General features: G+C 37.5%; 1 protein-coding gene and 2 long non-coding RNA genes across 3 annotated transcripts in view; 2 read left to right on the plus strand and 1 right to left on the minus strand.

Annotated features, from left to right (window-relative positions):
- LOC129755658 (uncharacterized) overlaps positions 1 to 23,770 on the minus strand; it is a 105,583-nt gene that overhangs the window by 39,640 nt on the left and 42,173 nt on the right. The window lies entirely within an intron of this gene.
- LOC129755661 (uncharacterized) lies at positions 2,372 to 2,957 on the plus strand. Its single transcript, XR_008739299.1, has 3 exons — positions 2,372 to 2,457; positions 2,518 to 2,643; positions 2,842 to 2,957. It is a non-coding gene; the product is annotated as an uncharacterized LOC129755661 (long non-coding RNA).
- LOC129755660 (uncharacterized) lies at positions 8,646 to 9,358 on the plus strand. The gene is made up of 3 exons (XR_008739298.1): positions 8,646 to 8,735; positions 8,796 to 8,921; positions 9,161 to 9,358. It is a non-coding gene; the product is annotated as an uncharacterized LOC129755660 (long non-coding RNA).

Here is a 23,770-nt window from a genome sequence, read left to right on the forward strand (position 1 = left end):
CATAAGAAGGTCCAATTTTTTTTTCTCACTTTAAACTATGGTCCGAGAAACTTAAACAAAGTGGTTATGCTGATTGGATACGAAAACTACCGAACATAGAATAACAAAATCTGATTGGAACTACAACAGTCTATTATTATAATAATGTTTTTGATGAAAACTCATAATTTTATTAGCACTGTGGCGCAGATCGTTGAAGCGTAACAACAAGTTGTAGAAAAGATATCGTGAAAAAACTAAAAAGTGAATGAGTTTTTTTTAGAAAACTAATTTAGAGACTCTAAGAAGAAATGCTATTTCCATTATTCAAATTTACCCAAATGACTTTTTTCAGTTTTATCTTGAGAAAAATTGATTGATCTAGAATTGATATAGAAACATTCACTAATTATCTTTTTTGTTTTATTCCTACTCTAGTTAATATGTAAAATCAAAATAGCAAGAACATTCTTCTCTCTGATAGTCAAATTAAAATTTCATTTAGTATTATCGGTGTCAATGTACTTAGTTAGTTTGTGTTGGCAATTATTTAATCCATTATTGTGAAATTGTACATTACCATTACATTTACATACAACGTTATTCACCTTTCTTGTTAAAAATTATAGATTAAAAAAACATGTTTAATCGTATAACATTTTGTGTAATGCTGTTTATAGTAAGTGGAAGATAAAAAAAAGTAGTAGCTAGCTTTTGAACTTATTGAGTAATATTTTCGGTAGCTATACAGCTTTTTTATTATTATTGTGTACCTCCATGCAGGAACATTGTAAATGAACTGGTTTTGAGTGCAGTCGTTTTTAAATTTGCTTGTAGTTAGAGTTTTGTTTTTTTAACGAACTAATAATATTCTTAGGAGGAGTAGGCGTTGACTTGATTGCAACGCATGCGTTTTTTTTCGTCCGTAAAAAATTTCCGCGATTTCGTCTATATAAATTCATATAAAATTTAACTTTCAATTGAAATTCAAGTGAAACTCCAAATAAAGGCAACCATCCGACGGAACTAGAAAAAGAATACATTGTGCGGAAAACGTTTGAGTTGAAATTTTCAGGGGTGTGAAAAGTATTATGGTTTTGGAATCTCATCCGCAAGGCCAAATATCTGACAAATCCCCGAATATTTGTGTTTTACCTGTGAAATAGTGAAAGTGAACAAGTGTTGGGGAAGTTGGGAAATGTTGAAAATATAAAACTTCTATTCGTGTTTCATGTGTTCCCCTTACTGTCTCATCCGTTCCTCTAATCTGCTTGCTGAACGGACCGGAACGGAGCAAAAATCAAATGTTGGCCCCAGCGCTCAACCACACAGGAAACAAAGCTAAGTGATATGTTTTTAATCATTAATAATCTTATTCAGTTTTTTTTTCACACTATATAACTGAGTATTCCAATGAAATCAGTTTGTATCCGTTTGCCGAACAAAACATTTATAGACAAATTGAAAAAATATCACAGAATCTGCTGTTGAGCTATGTTGGTATGCTCGTTCATTCTTTTGCAATCAGGCGAGGAGAAGTCAAGGCTTGCTGAATAATAATTTTATCATGATGAAAGGGAAGAAAATAAAGTTTTCGAAATTAAATGTTTTCCTAATAATTTAATTATTTTTTTCGGTTAGGTCATTGAATTCGACAATTTGTTTCATCTAAGATATTTCAATCAATGTCAGAATCTAAGAATTAACAGTAAATTTATTCAACAAAAGGTATGTATATGAGATTGATGTTTTCATTTAAATTCATAAAATCTTTTGAAAAGTTAATTTTTTTCAAAGGATTTTATGGAGGTTTTTATAACGTGTTTTTTTTTCTGTTCTATCAATGTTTCTTTTCAAGAGCGAGCAATGGCGCTATATCCAAGGTCAATGACCAGAGATAAGGTACACAGAAATTCAAAATTTTACATCACAAGTTTAATAAATTTAAGCAAAGAATTTTAACTTTTGAAAAAAAAACAGCTAAAAATCAAATTCCGCCAAAAATTTTGAATTTCTGTGTGAAATAACCTTATTTCCATCCATTTGAGGAGGAACAACTAAGGACCGGTATCCAGGAGGTAACTTCTTTTAGCAAATAAGCTCCCAACGTAAAAAAAATCTTATCATGGAAACGTATGGTACTGTTGTCCACGTTTCTTCTTCCCTGTGATCCAGTTGTCTCTGCGTCTAATACTGCACAGTGGGCCCGGCCGAGTAAAGATGGGTAGTAAATGTACTTTTACTACTCACCGGGATGCTGACAAGATCTGGCTGTGTATGTATCATAAGCATAAGCATAAGCATAAGCATAAGCGTAAGGTTCAATCCAGCCACATGTGCATTGACTATAATGCGCATTACGTTACCCTCAAATGCATACACATTATCGAAAAATCTACATTGCACAGCTCAGTTTCAATTCCGAATCTTTCAAGTTCAGAGCGTTTGGTGAAAAAAATGACGAACACGTGTTCGCTGGTAAGATGAACTTGTCATACATTGTGGTAGGCACCATCGGAAATGATTCAGCTTTTCTAGGTTTTAATGCTGATTGTAGCGATGTTGAGTTACGTTGCGATGCGTTATCCAGATAAATACACCGTAAATTTCCCCGATGAGTTGTACGATTACGGTGACCCAATTCCGATGCAGTTGCTAGATGAGGTGAGTGAACTTTGAATGTAGCTGCTATTTTTTTTTATATCCCCTCAAGCAAAATAAAAACTGATTTGTTTAAACTTATTATTTACCAACCAATGAGATCTATCATATACAAAACAAATATTAATTTATATATTTTTTTAAACAAATTTCGGTAATAGATTGTTTCTTTCAATTTCATTTGTTGATCCAATTTTACAGGGCTTCATTTTCAACCCGTTATTGACTGAACAGTAAGATGTCAACCCATCCGAAGAATCAAATGGTAATCATATTGATCTCCTGATAAAACATTAAGATGAAATAGAATCGTTTGGAAAGGATGGATGGATGGAAAATCTGTGTAATAAAATGTTTGCACCAAAAACTCACGTATTATTTTGAAGATGACGCTAATGAAATTAGTATTTTTCACAATGTACTTACACTCGGTTTACTTAAAAAAAAACTTGGAAACACAGCGTTAATCTGTTTTGTTGCACAATTCTCAACTATTCGCACCATAGAAGTGACAATAGACCATCGAAAGAGTGCGCCAGGTCAAATACTTGGGAATACAAGTTGACGAGAAGCTGAATTTCATAGCACATACAGTGGTGTTCGAAATAATAGCAGCGGCTCGGAAATTGTTTAAATGATTTAGGCATTTTTCTGTATTGTCACTTTTATTTCAATTCTCTCTTGGTTTAGTAAGCATATTAGTGGTACATTAAAAATACAAAAGATTTAGGATCAGAATATCAATTGCAGGCTGAGAATAATAAAAAAATAATTTTTGCCCTGTTCGAAATAATAGCAGCAAGAAATAAAATATTTTTTAAAAACAAATAATGAATTCATACCAAGTCTTTCTCTATGTGAAAGTCATTTATGACATCAATACTTCGTAGTGTACCCGTTATTTCTGATCACTGCAGCGCAACGGCGTGACATAGAGTCCACAAGCTTTTGGCACCGTATGACAGGTATTTCTGACCATGCACGGCGCACTACAACCCATAGTTGCTCTGCATTTGTCGGTTTTGCCTCGAAAACTGCCTTTTTGATGTCTCCCCACAAATTTTCGATAGGATTGAGGTCCGGCGATTGAGCCGGCCAATCCATCACATCAATGTTATTGTCCCGGAACCACGCTTTTGCTCGTCTGCTGGTATGTTTAGGGTCATTGTCCTGTTGGAAGATCCATTTCAAGGGCATTTCCTCTTCTGCGTATGGTAGCATGATATTCTGCAGAATTTCCACGTAACCAACTGCGTCCATGATACCATCTATACGATGGATGGGCCCAACACCGTGGTACGAAAAACATCCCCACACCATGATTTTGGCACCACCATGTTTAACCGTTTTCACGGTGTACTGGGGTTGGAATTCTGCACCTGGAGGACGTCTGACGAACATTCGCCTACCGCTGGAACCAAACAACTCTACTTTGCTTTCATCAGTCCACAAAATGTTACGCCATTTTTGGATGGGCCAATTGACGTGAGAGTTGGCGAAGTTCAAGCGGTTATGAATATGTCGTGAAGTTAGTAGGGGAACTTTCCTCGGGCTTCTAGCTTGCAATTCAGCTTCAATCAGACGTTTCCTTACTGTTGAAGTACTGATGGGAAGATCCAACTCTTGTTTCAGTGCTCTTGATGAGATGTGTGGTTGCATTTTCACCAACCGAATCATCTTCCGGTCAGTTCGTGAAGCTGTTGCTCGCTTTCTGCCACGAGTTTCACCCTTTTCCTTCCAGTGCAATGCATTGTATACCTTTTTCGCAGAACAGTTAAGTAGTTCCTGAACTTCACGATATGTTTTTCCGCTTGCAATCAGTCGTTTGATGTGATTTCGTTCTTCGATCGTACAATGTTTCGAGCGACCCATTTTGCTGAAATATTGCAGATTTTTGGTAATGTCTAATCAACCAAAACTCATCATGGAACCTTTATGTTTCTTACGACAACAAATTCACATCGAAAATTATGAATTTCTTCAAAACTGCAGCGATTTAGTGCACTTTGTAACCTGTGCTGCTATTTTTTCGAACAGCCCAAAAACGATATGTTTTCAAAATGGCAACCGAATAAAGTAAACAAGTGCGTAGTGCATCGAAATAGTCGAGCGTTGCACTCATCACTCATCAATACACCAACGTGCGTAACATATGTTAGCAGAGGACAACACTCATACAAGTACGCAGTATAATTCGATGCGCTTCACTTGCGCTGCTATTATTTCGAACACCACTGTATATGGCTCTTGCAGGTCTGTTGAGGTCTGTTGGGCACACGTCAATGGTTTTTGAATGAGGAAAAACGAATTTCACTTAATATGTTGTTTTTAACTTAAATGAATGCGTCTTTTTGCTAAAAAAAAGTGCCCACAAGTATATTTCTAATCATTGGCTAACAAGTGGAAACAGTTATGTGAATATTTGATTGAGTTGTTGTGCGGAAACAAGCAAACAAAAATGAAAAGAAAAAATGTCCATTATGTTTTAAAGGCACAATTACAGGTTCCCTCAGATCTTTTCTTGAAGTATTCCGGTGTATCTTTTAGAATTTTAAATCCGGAGGATGATGCTGGGTGTTTTAGTAGCGTAATTTACGAAGAAATTTAGGAATATTGAACTACTTCCTCAGGAAACGGTCGTGTACTATACTGCCGCTGCCCGGCAAGTCTGTCCCATATACAAAAACAACGAACCGAGAAAAACGGCTACAAAGATTTTTATAAACTTTCGTGGATTTCTCGGTTGAAACATTACCTTTTCTACTTCTTTCTTAACAGATACTAAGATAATTGTTGTAGAATTTCGTCCAATGTGTTTTTGATTTGGAAGTTGTTGATGCGGAGGAGAAAATAATGATGGGACAGCCTTACGCAGGGTTGGCATTATTCATCTTCATTAGTCAAATGACTGTGACTGTTGAGCCTCTTGGTCCGTCAAACTCAATTGACTGTCCGACCAGTCGACCAGTCACTTCGTTTGCCAGTCATTCAACCCCCAGTCGTTTGAAGCTAAAAAAATTTCATAGTCAGCATTCACCAATCGCATTCGAACGAAGAACGAAAGAGAAACGAAAAAGAAACGCATTTATTATTATTGTTACTCCTGCCAGCAAACCGAAACGACCGAAGACGAAAAAGAAACGCATTTATTATTATTGTTGCTCCTGCCAGCAAGCTCGTTTTCAGTTTATTATTGCTATAATTGCTCTCTGCCAGCAAGTCGTTCACCCAGAGATGCCAATATGCCTGATTTTCCAGGGATTGCCTGATTTTTTTAGGCTCTGCCTGACAACTTGATAAGCCATTGAATTTCCCTGATTTTTGAAAATATGCCTGATTTTGCCTGATTTTTACGAATGTGATGAAAAATGGGTAGTAAAGAACTGGATTAAGTACCATTGCTGAAGTTGAATAGTGAAAATGTGGCTGAATCAAAGCAATGGAAAGTTCCCTTTTAATTGTTATTTGAAAAAGAGAATTAAAGGGAATTTTGCTATTGCTTTGATTAAGTAAGAATCATTCAACCAAGTAGGTTTACAACACATATTGAAGTGAAAATGTGGAGTGATGACCTAAAAAAAAGGTCACCACTTTGCGCGAAATTTCCGTTACATACGTAGCCTGATTTTGCCTGATTTTTATTTCTCCATTTCCCTGATTTTTGAAATCAAATGTTGGCAACCCTGGTTGTACCTGTCGTCAGCAGCCGATCGAAGTGTGAAGAGATCTGCCAGTCACTCTCATGAGAAATTTGACCATGTGTAGGAGCTTCGCCAGTCGCTGATGGAGAAATGTTGATTGTTGTCGTGCTTTATCCGTCATGCGAGTAGTGAGCAGCGATGGAAAAAAAATCGCTTAAAACGATTGTGAGCAGCGAACGACCAACATACGGACTCGTTCCAATCAGTGATGTCAACCTTCCAGATTTTGTCTGGATCTTCCAGACTTTTTGGACTTTTGCCAGACATTTTTTCAGGATTCCAGACTTCCAGACTTTTAACATTTGTTTCAGACAATTCCAGCCTTTTGGCTTAGGACATCAATTGTTCTAAAAAACTATGAAAATTCAAAATGGTGTCGTGGTATAATATGTCAAAAAACGGTTAGAATTTATGAATTATGAATGCAGTGGTAGAAAGCTATGGACAATGGCAAATTTTTCGAAGTTCTATGTTAAATTGAGAGTCAAACAGAACACGTAACTGATAGTGTCAGAAACAAACGATTAGTGGCTATCTACAACATTGGGATCTGGCGACCAAAATAAAAAAAAGGTCACCACCTTCCCAAAAGTAAGCTATCCAGACTTTTTCAGACATTTCCAGACTTTTTTTTTTCAAAATCTTCCAGACTTTTTTGAAAATCAGTTGGCAACCCTGGTTCCAATTGCTACTGCCTACTGCCCAGTAAGGGCGTCCTCTCAAAAATCGACAGAGCATGCAAAAAATTGAGAGTTGAGTCACCGAACTTAGAATAAACCCAGTATGCGCGTCCTCTCAAAAATCGACAGAGCATGCAAAATATTGAGAGTTGAGTCTCCGAACTTAGAATAAACCCAGTATGCGCGTCCTCTCAAAAATCGACAGAGCATGCAAAATATTGAGAGTTGAGTCTCCGAACTTATAATAAAACGGTTTATTTCGGCGACACTCCAAGAACGCAAATAGCCTCATTCGGTTTGTCCTGCCGAGATTCCTAGAGGCAACGAATACGAATGCGTACATGCGAAATCAGTTTGAATCGTACACTCGTACGGTGCAGTCGACTTCTCTGGCAGACAAACACGCGTCTCGAAGGGAAATTTACGATTCGGATTGTGTTCGTGTGTTTCTCTGGAGGGCGTGTCTTAGATTATTTCGTGTCACTCACCCAAGGCACGCGTATGGTGTGTTCCTCTCTGTCGATTAGATGATGCAAAATCGCAAGAGAGATCCATACGATCCCTCTGTCGATTTGAGTTACCACTCCGCCGATTCATGTTTACTAGGGAAGAGCACACCGTACGCGTGTACGATTCAAAATGATTTCGCATGTACGCATTCGTATTCGTTGCCTCTAGCTATCTCGGCAGGACAAACCGAATGAGAATATTTGCGTTCTTGGAATGTCGTCGAAATTAACCGTTTTATTCTAAGTTCGGTGACTCAACTCTCAAATTTTTGCATGCTCTGTCGATTTTTTAGAGGACGCGCTTACTGGGGCTGTGTATGTAAACCGACCGGCAATAGAAAATAGTTTATAGTTTCCCATTCCCCCCTCATTCTCCTCACATTCTCATCACTTTTCCATCAAAGACAAAGCAGGATGGAAAAACACCGGCCAAACGGCAGACCGCCACTCAGGCGATTTTTTGGAAATCAGCGTTGACAAGAAACTTTAGTTTGCAAACCGACTCAGATGGTGCAGTGCGTATGATATCGGACTGACAAGCCGAGATGAGATGTTGCAGTGAGTTCGAGTCTCATTTTTTTTTTTGGATGAACTATCCAAAAGGCTGAAAATTTCATAAAATGATTCTCGAGTTGCGCATGAATGTAGTTGATCAAGCATCAATTTGCTTAGGAGCTCGAGAAGTGTTTTTGCAATTTTGTCATCTTTGGTACAGTATACTTTTCAGTGCCATTTTGGCGCAGAGATTTGCTGAATTGGCATTAGATTTTTGCTTCCTTTTCTTTAAGTGAATAAGGTTAAGACTCAAAAAGTTAGATAGAGCAACACTTTCATCAAAATAATAGTGTTTAATTAGCTTAAACTTCAAAACAGATTTGTTTAAACGAACCCAGACATAAAACATCTCAGTGAAACTTCACGTTTCTTGGACGAGAACTTTTTTCATGATCAATAAATAAACACAAGTGTACAAATGTTTTACGTTAAAACAAAGACATTATCTGTTCCTAACCAATGATTACGCATAACAATGACACTTTTTATAAGTTCCTATTCAGGCACATGTGTATCGACTATAATGCGCGTTACGTTACACTCAAAAGCATACAAATGATCGAACAATCTGCATTGCACAATTCAGTTTTAATTCCGAATCTTTCAAGTTCAGAGCTTTTGGTGGAAACATGACGAACGCGTATTTGCTGGTAAGATGAACGTGTCATACATTGTGGTAGGCACCATCGGAAACGATTTAACTTTTCTAGGTTTTAATGCTGATTGTTGCGATGTTGAGTTACGTTGTGATGGATTATCCAGATGAATCCACTGTAAATTTCCCCGATCAGTTGTACGATTACGAAGAGCCAATTCCGATGGAGTTGCTAGATGAGGTAAGAAAATTACTTGTTTTTTAGGTTTTGTGCAATGATATTGTTTGCAACTTTGTTGCATACAAGTTTTCGTGAAATTATTCCAATTAATTTGAAAGTGGCATTTTTTTTATTGTTCCCCCCCCTCGCGATGTTCCAACTCCGAGTGACAAAAGAAGGATTTGAAATTTGTTCCGGCCAATTCTGGTTTTGGTAATAGATTTTTTCTGTAAATTTTATTAATTGAATTAATTTTACAGGCATTCATTTTCAACCCATTATTGACTGACCAGTAAGATGCCGATATCAACCCATCCGAGGAATCAAATATGGATATCATACTGATCTCCTGAATCAGGAATCCTGATATAACATTAGGATGAAACAAAATCGTTTGGAAAAGATGGAATTGAAAATCTGTGTCCATAAATAGTAATAAAATGGTTGCATCAAAAACACATGTACATATTGTTTTGAAGATGACGTTAATACAATTGGTTTTTTTTCACAATGTACCTACTTAGGGGAGATGAGGGCATAACGAGCACCCGAGGCATAATGAGAACTACGCTTTTCTACGAAAGTGCGTATTTTCTTAAATAAATTTTCATGAGGATTCGTTTCGTACTTCCTATAGTATTAATTTTTCACAAAAAAAGGAATCTCCTTATCATCTTTACAGAGATATTTAAAAAAACTAGCTAGGTTCTCAAGTTACGAAAATATTATAATTTTTGAGCACCACGAAATAAGCTCTTATGATCTTAAAATAACCTTGATCTATAATGTACGCACTGCAACATGATGTACACATATTATCGAGGCATAATGAGCATTTTCTGCCGTAGAATCTAGCACCGAATTAAAATTGATTTATAGCGCCACACCTTGACTAGTTTTCATCCGACAATTTAGCCTATTGGTAAGGTGTCGCAGAGGTAATCAAAAGACTAGAGTTAGATTTCTGTTCGAGGTGATTTTTTTCCATTCACAATTCATGATCGATTTTTTTATTGTTACATTATACGGCTAGTAGCATCATCCTCCGAACAAAGCACTTAATGTATGAGCGTGCGTGAATTGTTTGTATTCTACAAACAGACCTAGATTATTTTGTTATTGCTTTGTTTGATGAATCTACGACTCACCTGACTTCATCGAATTGAATTCGCTGCTAGATTCCCCGGCAAAAACGCACATCTTGCTCTGATTAATGGTGCTCATACTGCCTCAGGGGGGGTTCTCATTATGCCTCCACAGTGGCTGGTTTTCAGCTTTTGGCAAAATTTTTTAAAATGCATTTTTTAACGTTTTCATCTAGTTTTTCACGTTTCAGCCCGTTAGGGAATAGGCTTTTCAAGTGTCTGAACACGAAACAATAATGTAACCTCCATATTATAGCTATTTTCTATGGTTAAATAACCGTTTTCCTTAAGGTGGCCATTATGCCCCCATCTCCCCTACACTCAGTTTACCAAAAACTTGGAAACACAGCGATTATAATTTTTGCTGTCCCGTTTTTAGCTTTTTGCATTATAGAAGTGATAACAGGCAGATATATGCTCCTTGATTTAAATTTTTAAGCGGTACATTTTATCATGATTTCATCTAAAGGAATGAATCTAATTTGAAACTTCAGAAGATAAATTGCTTGGTTTTTTTTCAGGCATAGATACGCACTAAGGTTCCGCTGAGAGAGCTAATAAAGTGGTTAAAAGGCTTATTAATGTCAATCGAGTGCAAATCCGTCGCAAATTACGTGCACACATTGACATGTCATGATTGGAGTAGGTACTAAACTGTGGGGTGGCTCTTATTTCACAATTTCATTGAAATCAAGCTCCTACACTCCAATCTTGATTCAATCAATGATAACACAATACTGGCAAAGTTTAAGCTTATTCGGATAACTCTAAAGCCTAGTCCACACTAGGCAACATGAACTGCGATTTTTGTAATGAGACGAACTTTGTTGTCTGTTGTTGTTGTTGGAAATCTGAGACGGTCTCAGTGTCTCCCGAAGAAAATGGGAGACGCTGAGACCGTCTCGAGACGAACCGTCTCCTAGTGTGGACTAGGCTTAAGGAGACCCTCAAAGACTTTCAAATGTGTATGTGACTTTCTATGGAAAAGTTAAAAAAATAATTCAGGCTGTGCTGCAGAACCAAACTAACTTTGTGATGTAAAGATTTTGATGCGAGGAACAACTTTATAGAAAGCTAAAAGTCTCTTCAATAATGACAAAAAATGTAAAACACTTCAAATAATTATAACGCACGTGAAAAAAATTTCAGGAATTTCAGGGATTTAAGGCAAGCTTTACTTTTTCAAATACCAACATTAATGGATGTATGTGAAAAAATTCATGATCGAATTTAAAAAACCAACAATATACATTTTGTTGATTGGCTTAAAGCATTATGTGGTTTCGAAATTCCAATTTAGCCAAAAAAATAAAAAACTATTACCAAAAATACACAATATAAAGGGAAATGGATTTCTAACATAGTTTTCTTACTCAAGATTATCACACAAACTCAAAAATTTATAAATGCTACTCATAAAACCAGATAAAAATTCCAATATAAATCAAAAAAAAAGTTTCAATTCATTTATATTTTCTGTTAGTCATTGATAATTTTTTCAAAATAATGTTCCTTATTTGCTTAAAGATAATTTTGAAGCAGCTTATTATTTGAAAACTATTTCCAAAACACAGATTGAAAAAAAAAACTGAATTCCAAAATTCTGTCAGAACAGGTAAAAAATTAACCCTGATAAATTGTTAAGGAAATGATAATAATTATTAATTACCATCATATTAGTGTAAAATTCTACTGCAGTATTTTAAATTTGAAAAAATAAATATCTAAATGCGATTTGAAATAAGAATTTTTCATAAGAAATTTTTTCAAGGTTTATGTTTTTAGAACACAAAAGAAAAAATTTATGTTTGCTTCAGCCTATTTGATGAATGATTAATTATCAAACCTGCATTTAAGAAAAAGTCTGATTATGATTTTGTTTTTAATACTTTATTTAATTAAGATATAATATTTTGATGATGATAATGCATGGTTCTTTTTGATAACATTCAACAGTTTATGAACATTTGACAGAATTTTTTTCAAGTATTATTATATTATATTAAAACGGAAACATAAAAAAACCCTGATTTAATTTTACAAATTTTTTGAAACCTGTAAAACGATTAGATATATGCTTTAAAAATTATCTAAATTCAATTTTTTTTTAAACTTCTTTAAACATTCGTTTAATGAAGAAAGGGACACAAAAAGAAAACTTCTAACACTCTTTTCGCAAAAATTAAAAATCGCTTTAAGTCTTTAGGAAAGTTGATAATTGATTTAAAACTTTAATTTTAAAATGTTATGTTTTTGTGTTAAAGTTTTGTCAAAAAAGTGCAGATTTTTTTTTTTAAATAATTTTAACCTATTTTCAAAAGTTGCTTCAATAACAAAGCCGTATAGAAAAATTGCATATTTCGATTCTGGGCACACAAATTAGTCGAAATAACGTTTCAAATTCAATGTACCTCGGAAAAATGTAAACCATTTAAATATGATGATAAGCATTTAGAAGAATAAGAAACGCAAAATTAAACTGATACTGAAACTGGATTCTGGAAGAATACTTCATATCAGCATAACATTATGCCAATTCTGTCAAAGTATGAAAGTTGATGAGCAATCAAGTGTGCTGTTTTCTCTAAATAGTTAAATTGAGAATATACCATAATCATCATCGTCATCACCATCATCATCATAATATAATTCCTTTATTGAATAAAGTCTGAAAGACAAATTCAAAAACAGTTTTTTTTTTCATTTATCTAGATTTTTAGTTCATCAGTTATTAATAATTGGATTTACTCAAAACTGATTGATTGATTGTTTGATTAAAGAGACTTTAAACATATAAGTTCATTCATCTCTGAGCTCAAAACTGATTCATGTACCCTCATCCGCATTAGACTTCACTACCCTAATCAGCAAATTTGTCAATTTGACACTCCAAGCTAAAATCGTCATAACTCTTCTCATACCTAACCGATTAAAATTAAAATAAAACTTGTATCACAAGAAACCTTGTAATGTCAGTAAAATAAGCTTAGAACATTATATATAGCTAAAGCTTATAGTTTTTTGTTATTCAGCATGAAAGAAAAGAAATCCGAAAAAACATGCCTCAGGAAAAGTGCTGTAGTTCATCTATTACACTTCCAAAAAAATATTTGCCTTATGCATGCTAAAGTTCATGTCTACATCATGAAGCCGAGAAATATTTTTTTAATTTTTTTTAATGAAATGGTCACAAAAAGTTCAAAAAAGTGGTCTGAAAAACCTACTTTTACTTAGATTGCTAGTAGAAACTGTTTGAGCAGTGGCAGAGCTTTTGAAAAAATATCATTACAAATTTTATTCTAATTCTGACATTTTGTTGTCTTTAGATTTTTGAAAAAATCGCGCAAAGTAGTCAACTTTGCAAAATTCCAGTAAATTCAAGCTTTGTTGCATCAAAAATCTAAAGAATTTAAACCGACAATTGGAAGGTTCAGCGCGCACCAGCTGACCAACGAAAACGGCCTCAGACTCATTGATTTCGCCGCCTCCAAACGAATGGCCGTACGTAGTACCTTTTTTCAGCACCGCCTCCCACACAAGTACACCTGGAGATCACCGTACCAAACTCAGATCGACCACGTTTTGATCGACAGCCGGCACTTTTCGGACATCATCGACGTCAGATCCTGTCGGGGCGCCAACATCGAGTCGGACCATTATCTGGTGATGGTGAAGATGGGCCCAAAACTCTCCGTAGTGAACAACACGCGAAACCGGCGCCCGCCTCGGTTAAATATCGCGCGACTGAAGCAACCTGAGGTCGCGGCAGACTACGCGCAATCGGTCGAAGCAGCGCTGCCGGCAGAGGGCGAGCTTGACGAAGCCCCTCTCGAGGACTGTTGGGATACCATCAAAACAGCCATCAACAGTGCGGCGGAGAACGTCATCGGTTATGTGGAGCGATCTCGACGGAACGACTGGTTCGACGAGGAGTGTAGGAGGGTGATGGACGAAGAAAATGCCGCGCGGGCGGCAGTAGTGCAAAGAGGCACCCGTCGAAATGTGGAAAATCACCGACAGCGGAAGAGGCAGCGAGTCCGACTTTTCCAGGAGAAAAAGCGCCGCCTGGAGGAGGAGGAGCTCGAGGAGCTGGAGCAGCTGCATCGTTCCCAAGAAACACGAAAGTTCTATCAGAAACTCAACGCATCCCGCAAAGGCTTCGTGCCGCAAGCCGAAATGTGCCGGGAAAAGGACGGGGGTATCCTGACGGGCAATCGTGAGGTGATCAAAAGGTGGAAGCAGCACTTCGATGAACACCTGAACGGCGCACATGCAGGAGATCAAGTTGGTGGGGAAGGTACATCGCCGGCGTAGCCAACGACGAAGAGGAGCCACTCCCAACGATGAGTGAAGTTAAGGAAGCCATTCGCCAGCTGAATAGAAACAAGTCGGCTGGGAAGGATGGCATCGCAGCTGAACTCATCAAAATGGGCCCGGACAGGTTGGCCGATTGCCTACACCGGTTGATAGTCCGGATCTGGGACATAGAACAGCTACCGGAGGAGTGGAAGGAGGGGGTAATATGCCCCATCTACAAGAAGGGCGACAAATTGGACTGTGAGAACTACCGAGCGATCACTGTCCTCAATGCCGCCTACAAAGTGTTGTCCCGAATCCTACTCCGCCGCCTCACGCCACAAGCAAACAGATTCGTGGGAAGTCATCAGGCCGGCTTCATGGAGGGACGGTTTACGACGGACCAGATATTCACATTACGGCAAATCCTCCAAAAATGCCGTGAACACCAAGTCCCTACGCATCATCTATTCATCGACTTCAAAGCCGCATACGACACGATCGACCGTAACGAGCTATGGAAAATCATGGACGAGAACGGCTTTTCCGGGAAGCTAATCAGACTGATCAAGGCGACGATGGATGGAACGCAGTGCTGTGTGCGGATTTCGGGTGAATTGTCGAGTTCATTCGAATCGCGCAGGGGGCTTCGACAAGGTGATGGTCTATCCTGCATGATGTTCAACGTGGCGCTAGAAGGTGTTATTCGACGAGCGGTGGGCGAAATGCGGGGCACGATTTTCAACAGATCCAGTCAACTTATCTGCTTTGCCGATGACATTGATATAGTCGGCAGATCATCTGCGGCGGTGGAGGAGATCTACCGCAAACTGAAACGCGAAGCAGGAAGGATTGGGTTGATGATTAATACGTCCAAGACGAAGTACATGCTGGCCTGCGGATCCGAGACCGACCGAACCCGCTTGTCCAGTAATAACAAGGTCATGATCGACGGCGACGAGCTGGAGATAGTCGAAGACTTTGTCTATCTCGGCTCCCTGGTGACCGCAGACAATGACACCAGCCGTGAGATCCGGAGGCGAATTATCAGCGGAAGTCGTGCCTACTATGGACTCCACAAGCAACTGCGGTCGAGAAGACTTTGCCCTCGTACGAAGTGTAACCTGTATATGACGCTTATTAGACCGGTTGTTCTCTACGGGCACGAGACATGGATATTGCTCGAGGAGGACCTGCGTACACTCGGAGTATTCGAGCGACGAGTGTTAAGAACCATCTTTGGCGGCGTACAGGAGAACGGAGTGTGGAGGCGAAGGATGAACCACGAGCTCGCGCGACTCTACGGCGAACCCAGTATCCAGAAGGTGGTGAAAGCTGGCCGGATACGCTGGGCTGGACATGTTGCGAGAATGCCGGACGACTGTCCTGCAAAACAGGTGTTCGCTACGAATCCGGTAGGAACAAGACGAGCGGGGGCGCAACGAGCGAGGTGGTTAGACCAAGTGGAGCGTGATCTGGCGAACGTGGGGTGCCCGAGAAATTGGAGAACGGTTGCTATGAACCGAGTGAATTTTAGGAATTATGTTCGTCAAGTTACGTCGTGAGACGGAATACTATGTAAATAAAAATAAATATTAAAATAATATACCTTTTCAGTGAAAGTTTTGTTGATTTAGTAAAAACATTTCGAAATATTGAAAATATTAGGCGAATAGATGAAATCAATAGGGGAAAGTGGGGATACTTGATCCCCTTTTCTTATTTTCATCATATCTTTTTGGAAAAATTTAACAACTCGCACTTTTTAACATTTTCTGACAGCGTTTTACTTCAAGTTTCTATGCTCTAAAAATAAGAACGATATTTGAACCCGTAGATGAACTAGAAGCATTTTCGTGGGAGTAAAAAAATTACGATAATTTTTAAGTTAAGGGAGACTTGATCCTCTATTGAAGGAGACTTGATCCTTTATTAAGGAAGCCCTAATCCTTGGAAAAAAAAATCAAACAAACCCCCAAAATAGAATGTCAATTGACTATTTTGGTCATGTTTGTTCTCATTTCACAATTTATAACTGACAGAAGAAGAAAATTCTATAACTTTCTCCCAACGATAAAGACATTGCATACTAAAAGGCGCTATTTTCTATAATTGAATGATAATTAATCATATTAGCCTTTTTCTTCAAACAGTTGTTAGAAAAAATATTAGTTATTGGATAAATATCAGTAATCTCATAATCAGCAATGATCAAGATCAATTCAGAAGAAGAATATACCGTTTTTAACTCTAGGGATCAATTGAAACCATAATCAGCATTTTGGAAAACTTTTTCTGAAATAAGTTGAGAGTTATCTATTGCTTTGAAAATATAGTAATACGAAGTTTAAATTACGCTTGAACTATTGATATAACAACAGAACAAACATTTTGATTTCAATTTTTACATGTTAGTAAGGAACATTTTAAAGTGATGAAAAAAGATCTTGAAGTCACATTTCGTGAAATTTTTTAAACAAAGTTCAATTACTCATACAATTATTTTGTTAAAAAATTTTGAGCTTTGAGCATTGTTGTTTTGTTCCATTTGGCACATTTTCCTTGAACATTTGATCTTTGTAGGACATTCCAGTTTCGAGATATAGCTAAAGAATCAAATATCCCCAGGGATCAAGTATCCCTACTCTCCCCTAGGTAATGAAAATGAGCGAGTTGAATTTTATTAGAAGCATTTTCGTCACATGTCATCAACTTTAAGGCGTTTTAGGGGCGCCTTACAGTTGTCCAATTAAAATGAAATTTGGCACAGTTCGCTAATTTGAGAAAAAGATCAATACAAGTGAGTGAGAGCAGTGAAAATTTGGCTTTTAAAAATAACATATAACTAAGGGCTACCCTTGTGTACATATAATTTAATTTTTATGCAATAATTTTTGTATATTTAAAACTAGCTGATTCCATACGAACTCCGTTTCGTTTTTAACTTGGAATACGAAATGAACAGGTTATATTAAAGTCAATTGCCAAGCATTTTCCAGATGCACTTACGAATTTATTTTATGAAATAACTAGCTGACCCGGTGTGCTTTGCTACACCTTCCAAAATCAAATGATATTTTCAAAAATTATTCAAATTTGTATGTTTTATTGGCATTATAACATAATTCATAAGCAACCGCTATAAAATGAGAGCTACAGCTGGAGTTTCGAACTGCAACACAAAGATAACTTAAACTAATATTCTGAATCTTGCTCTATAAATTTGTGTAAAAGATCTGATAATTTTGATCTGTCTGGAGGGTCTCAAATTAATCGTACCCAAACAATCTAACTTATAAAATATGATTGTTTTTGCTTGATATTCTCTGGATTTACGCTAAAAACTGATAAGAGAGCCTCCCCTCTCCTTCCCTTCACCCCCTGCTGAATGGAGGTCGTGGTCTTTAATAATCATACCCATTTTTTTCGTGTCCAAAAATCCTCTAATATCAATTATAACTTAATTGGTTGATAAGTTTTTAAGCTTTACAACATAATTTAAAAGGAACCCCCTTCTTTCTTCCCCTCTCTACACTGTAAAGCGTAAGGGTCTATAAGATTCGTAGAAACATATCTCGTAACCAAGTACCTTTCCATGCCATATTTATTTCCATTTGTTGGTTTTGTTTGCATAAATTGAGAACTTATGCTAACAAAAGTGTATTGGGCTCAACTCCCTCCTCCTAGGTACCTACTCACTGAAAGGAGGATAGTGCGTCAGATATTCATAGAATCATAGCAAAATGATTTTCCATGTTAAGTTTTGTCCATTTCTCGGTTTTTATAAAAAAAGAGTTAAATGTAAGCCTTCTCTTCCCTACCTATATTCCCAATTCTATCATCCTACTGAAAGAAAGGAATTGCTTCACAAAGAAAAAGTATTTCTCGTACTCAAATTCTTTTTGATGTCAAATTTAGTTTCATTTGCTCAATTAATTCTCGAATTATGCAAAAAAATTGTGTGGAAGCCCCCCTATATATGTTTCCGCCGAAAAACAGTTGGGGCTTAAATTTATAATAGAAACATTTCTCGTATCCAAAAACCCTCACATGTCAAATATGGTTCAATTTGCTCGATCAACTCTCCAGTTATACTGAAAACTGTAATAGAGACCTCTCCTCCCCCTTTTCATCCACATCTTTGAAGGAGTGAGGGATTTCAAATATTCATAGAAGCATTTCTCGTACCCAAATTTCGTTCCATGCCAAATTTGGTTCCATTTGCTGTTGTAGTTCTTGAGTTATGAAGTAAAAATTGTATGAAACTCCCCTCCTTCTTTCCTTTATCCCCGCTGGAAGAAGGAAGGGGTCTCAAACAATCATTTGAACATGTCACGTTCCCAAATACCCGCCCATGCCAAATTTGGTTCTATTTACTTGATTAGTTTTTGAGTTATGTAAAAAAATATAAAAGAGGCCCCCTCCACCCTTTATATCTCCCTACTGGAAAGAAGGAGGGGTCTCAAATAATAATAGAAATATTTTTCGTATCCAAATACCCTCCCATGCCAAATTTGGTTCCATTTGCTTTAATAGCTTTTGAGTTATGTAAATAAATATGAAAGAGGACCCTCCCCCTTAATACTGGAAAGAGGGAGGGGTCTCAAATAATCATTGAAATATTTTTCGTATCCAAATACCTTCCCGTGCCAAATTTGGTTCCAATATCTTGATTAGTTTTCAAGTATATGAAAAATTGTAAGATAGCCCCCTCCCCCCCTTCCTATCACCCCACTGAGAGGAGGGAGGGGTACCTTATATTCAGAGAAATATTCCTCGTTCCCAAATACCACCCCATGCCAAATTTGATACCATTTGCTTGATGGGTTCTCGAGTTATGCAAAAAATTGTCTTTTGTTTGGGAGGCCCCTCCCCCCCTTCATGAGAGAGGGAGGGGTCTCAAACTATAATAGGAACCTTCCCCTACCTCCAATACCCCCACCTGCCAAGTTTCACGCAAATCGGTTCAGTAGGTTCCGAGCCTATAGGGAACAGACAGACAGACAGACAGACAGACAGACAGAAATTCATTTTTATATACATAGATTACAAAAATATTGGACGATCGCTTTTTCTGTCGTCTGCTACTAAATTTGAAATCACGAATCAATTGACCGTGTCAAAAAACCTCGTGTATAAATTTCGACTCGATCGTTGCATAACAACTCAATTATTGCCAAAAAGTTGAACCTCTTTCGATGCCCTCTTATACAATCTTTGATATCTGAAATCGATTGCCCTTCCCTCCAAACTCCCTTGTGCTAATTTGCAAAGCAATCCATTGCATAATAATGTCAATATTTCTAAAAACAGTGAAAAATCCGATGCATAAAAACGTCAATATAACAAAGATATTTAAAGGTTAATATGGACGACCCCTTTTGCCGGCCCCTTACACTAAATTTGATACCTCAAATCGATTACCCTCCACTCAAAACTATCGTGTACCAATTTTCATCTGAATTCGGAGAATAATAACGTCAATATTGCGAAAACAGCGATCAGTTAATATGGACGACCCCTTTGGCTGACCCCTTACACAAAATTTGACACCTGAAAACTATTGCTCGTCTTCCAAAACACTCATGTGCAATTCTTCAATCCGATGAAAAGTAACGTAAATATCGTGAAAACAATATTTGTCTTGTATGGACGACCCCCTTCAGAAGGGGTCATCCGAAAATCTGACAACATTTTTCATCATTCTTGGTCCTAATGAGCATCCATGCCAAATTTCAGCTCTCAAGCTCCTCAAAAATTATTTCCTGTAAAATTACGCAAATGTCCTGTAACAAAAAGGAGCAGGACATTTATCGTAATTTTACAGGTCGAAAACATGATTACGTGACATTTAATTTTTAGTGTACAACTTTTTTTGCAGAACATTTGCTGTAATAATAAATGAATCTTCGTTAACTTTCAAGGAAAACAATTTAAAATTACTGGTTTTGTTAATTACAGGTGATTTATTTTAAAGGTTGCAGTTTTCAGTGACATGTAATAGTCAATTTTTTTTTTCTGTGTATAGTGGACAAACAAACAAACAAACCCACAAAAATTGCTTTTCATGTATGTATATATATAAATATCTTAGATATTCGAATTTATAATGACTGTTTTTACAGACGTTCAAAGTGAGAGAAACAGTTTCTCAAATAGTTATCTTATTTTAATCGCCGCCGGGATATATTCTTATTTAATTTTTGGCATTTCGTCGAGTTGTGAAAATTCAAGGTAGAATATTTAGAAAGAACATGAAAGTATTATAGGTGGAAAGATCAAAGCTAGAGCGCTTTGGGTAGAAGAAATTGAATAGTTGGTGAAAATGTGAGCAGGGCTTTTGTTTTGTGAACAGCTTTTGAACTACTTGCGTGATTCTTTGCCGCGCGCCGTTTCAATGTTGATAGGAAGCGATGAAGAAACCCATCGCATTCCTACCCACATTGAAACACGGACGGGTCGAACACATGAGATTGTGTCCGACCGGGCAAAAAATCACCCAAGCAGCGCTCACATGTGCTGTTCTATTGCTAAGCCAATTCTATCGATGCGTGCTACTTTTTTAGGTACATCGGATGGTTGCTACTTTTTGTTTCGCATATTATCCATCCGATGCCTTACTTTTTTGTAGTTCTTTCTAAATATTCTACCTTGAATTTTCACAACTCGCCGAAATGCCAAAAATTAAATAAGAGCAAATAGTTTACAAAATTTATAGGTCAAAATCAGAAATGAAAGATATTATGAAAAATAACAAAAACAACTTTGAAGTTTTCAAAAAAATCTCCAACTGTCGAATACTTATGTCCATCAGTGTATGTACAAATTGTGTTACACATTGTGTTCTGGAAACATGTTAAAAGTCAGCGGAACGAACCTGGTCTGCCAAACCAAATGTTTCTGGATGACAATACGGCGAACTCTGATCGTGGAATCTGTGATCTCTTTGCCGATAAATTCTCGTCTATCTATAATACAGCATCGACATCCCCTGAACATCTGGATAGTGCAGTCAGGAATATTGCGCCACTGGGCTTCTCTATAAACAACATTGTGGTTGAGGATGCAGTCATCTCCAAAGCAGCAGCTAAGCTCAAAAATTCTTTCTCCACGGGTCCGGACGGAATACCTGCTACTTTTATCAAACGTTTCATGCCTGTTTTGCTGACTCCTGTTAGGCTTATTTTCCAAGCTTCGCTTGACAGAGCCATCTTCCCCTCACTATGGAAGGAGGCTTACATGTTTCCGGTGTATAAAAAAGGTAACAGGAGAGATGTTAACAACTACCGGGGAATCTCGGCATTATGCGCAGTAGCCAAACTATTCGAATTGGTGGTCTTGGATCCGATTTTCTTGTCCTTTAAGAATATTTTTTCCGACGATCAACACGGATTCTTTCCCAAGCGCTCCACGACAACTAACCTTCTGACGTTTACTTCTTACGTGCATGAATGTTTTGCTGCGAAGTCTCAAACCGACGCTATTTACACCGATTTGTCTGCGGCATTCGACAAAGTCAACCACGATATTGCCATTGGAAAGCTCGAACGCCTGGGTTTCTGTGGAACTCTTCTTGACTGGTTCCGGAGCTACCTATCAGGACGTAAATTAACAGTTCGCACGGAGGACTCTTTCTCTAGACAATTCTCTGCTTCTTCTGGTGTGCCTCAGGGAAGCCATTTAGGGCCGATTATCTTCTTAATCTACTTCAACGATGCGCTCTCACTCCTCGACGGCCCAAAGCTATGCTATGCTGATGACCTAAAACTATTTTACAACATCAACGGCCAGAACGATATTGATTTCCTTCAAAATCAATTTAACCTCTTCGCACACTGGTGTGATATAAACTGCCTGCCTTTGAATCGCAGTAAATGCACAGAGAACAGACGTACAAGCAAGCCCACGAAACTTGTGTAAAAATCCCAACACCCTTTTTGAACAAAATTTTGTTTTTTGGCTACGATTACGCCTTTTCGAAAACTGGGCACTTAAAGTTGATTTGTAACTCTTGAACGGCGCATTAGATGGCACTGTTTGCAGTCAGTTTCTAACTTATTTTTTGGTGATAGCATTTGAAATTTTACACACTTTTTTGACGGTTTTTTGTTCGAGCTTGTACGTCTGTTTTCTGTGGTAAATGTGCAGTCATCAGCTTTTCAAGAAAGCGGCAGCCTTTTTCCGCTGAGTACTTCCTCGGAGATGAGCCAATCGCACGCGTAGAACACATCAATGATCTGGGTGTAATTCTAGACCGGAAGCTGGAATTCAGGACACACACAAACTACGTCGTCGACAAAGCCTCGAGAAGTCTTGGATTCTTATTTCGAGTGTCCAAGGACTTCAAGGATGTGTATTGCCTGAAAAGTTTGTATTGCAGTATTGTTCGCTCTATCCTTGAATATGCATCAGCTGTTTGGTGTCCCTACTACCAGAATGGGGCCGAACGGATCGAGGCTATACAGCGGCGCTTCCTGCGATTCGCCCTTAGACACCTGCCTTGGCAAGACCTGTTTAACTTGCCAAGCTATGAACATCGATGCCGTCTCATAGACATTGACACTCTTCAAGCCCGCAGAAACGCAACACGAGCTTCCTTCGTCGCAGATCTCTTGACATCGCGAATTGACTGCCCCACGCTCCTAGAAGCCATTCCTCTAAGTGTGCGACCCCGTGGACTGAGAAATCAAGATCTTCGATTGTATGTTCCCATCCGTTCGAACAATTATGGAGCTAATAGCGCTATCATTGGTGTAATGAAAACATTCAACCGTTTTTTCTGAGCACTTCGATTTCGACGTTTCGAGAGATGTTTTCCGTACTAGAGTTTTAAGTGTATTGAGAACCCTGTAATTAGACTTAGTACTTTTTTATATTAATTTTAAGTCATCATTAGGACCAATATGTGTTCCGTTGATTTGTAATAAATAATAATAATAATAGTACCACAATAAATAAAATGATTGTCTTGATTTGGTTAACCAGACCCGTTTCGATTTTTAGACTTACAAAAACATTAAATTCACTAAGTCAACTTTATTCCAATTAAATGTTGTGGAAAAAAAGTCCAATTCAATTTTTTCAGAGGAATAGATTTTCCAAAAACTCTAAATAGACCTTCAAGATGAATTATTAAACACAAGTGTCCCCGAACTTTCATCATAGAAAATAAAAGTTTGATGTTAAAACAAAGACAGGTTTTGTTTTTTTTTTTTTTTTCATTTGTTAAGCGATTGTGTATAACAATCACGCTTTTTATTAGTTTTATCGAAACACATGTTGACACAAATGCCCGTTACGTTGAGTTTTGAAGCCTACAAATAATCGAACAATTTTCATTGCGTAAGTCAGTGTCAATTCGGAATCAATCAAGCTCGGAGCATTTGGTGGAAAATATGACGAACACGTGTTTGCTGGTAAGATAAACTT

The sequence above is a fragment of the Uranotaenia lowii genome, chromosome 3 (genome assembly GCF_029784155.1).
Source record: "Uranotaenia lowii strain MFRU-FL chromosome 3, ASM2978415v1, whole genome shotgun sequence".
Classification (NCBI taxonomy): domain Eukaryota; kingdom Metazoa; phylum Arthropoda; class Insecta; order Diptera; family Culicidae; genus Uranotaenia; species Uranotaenia lowii.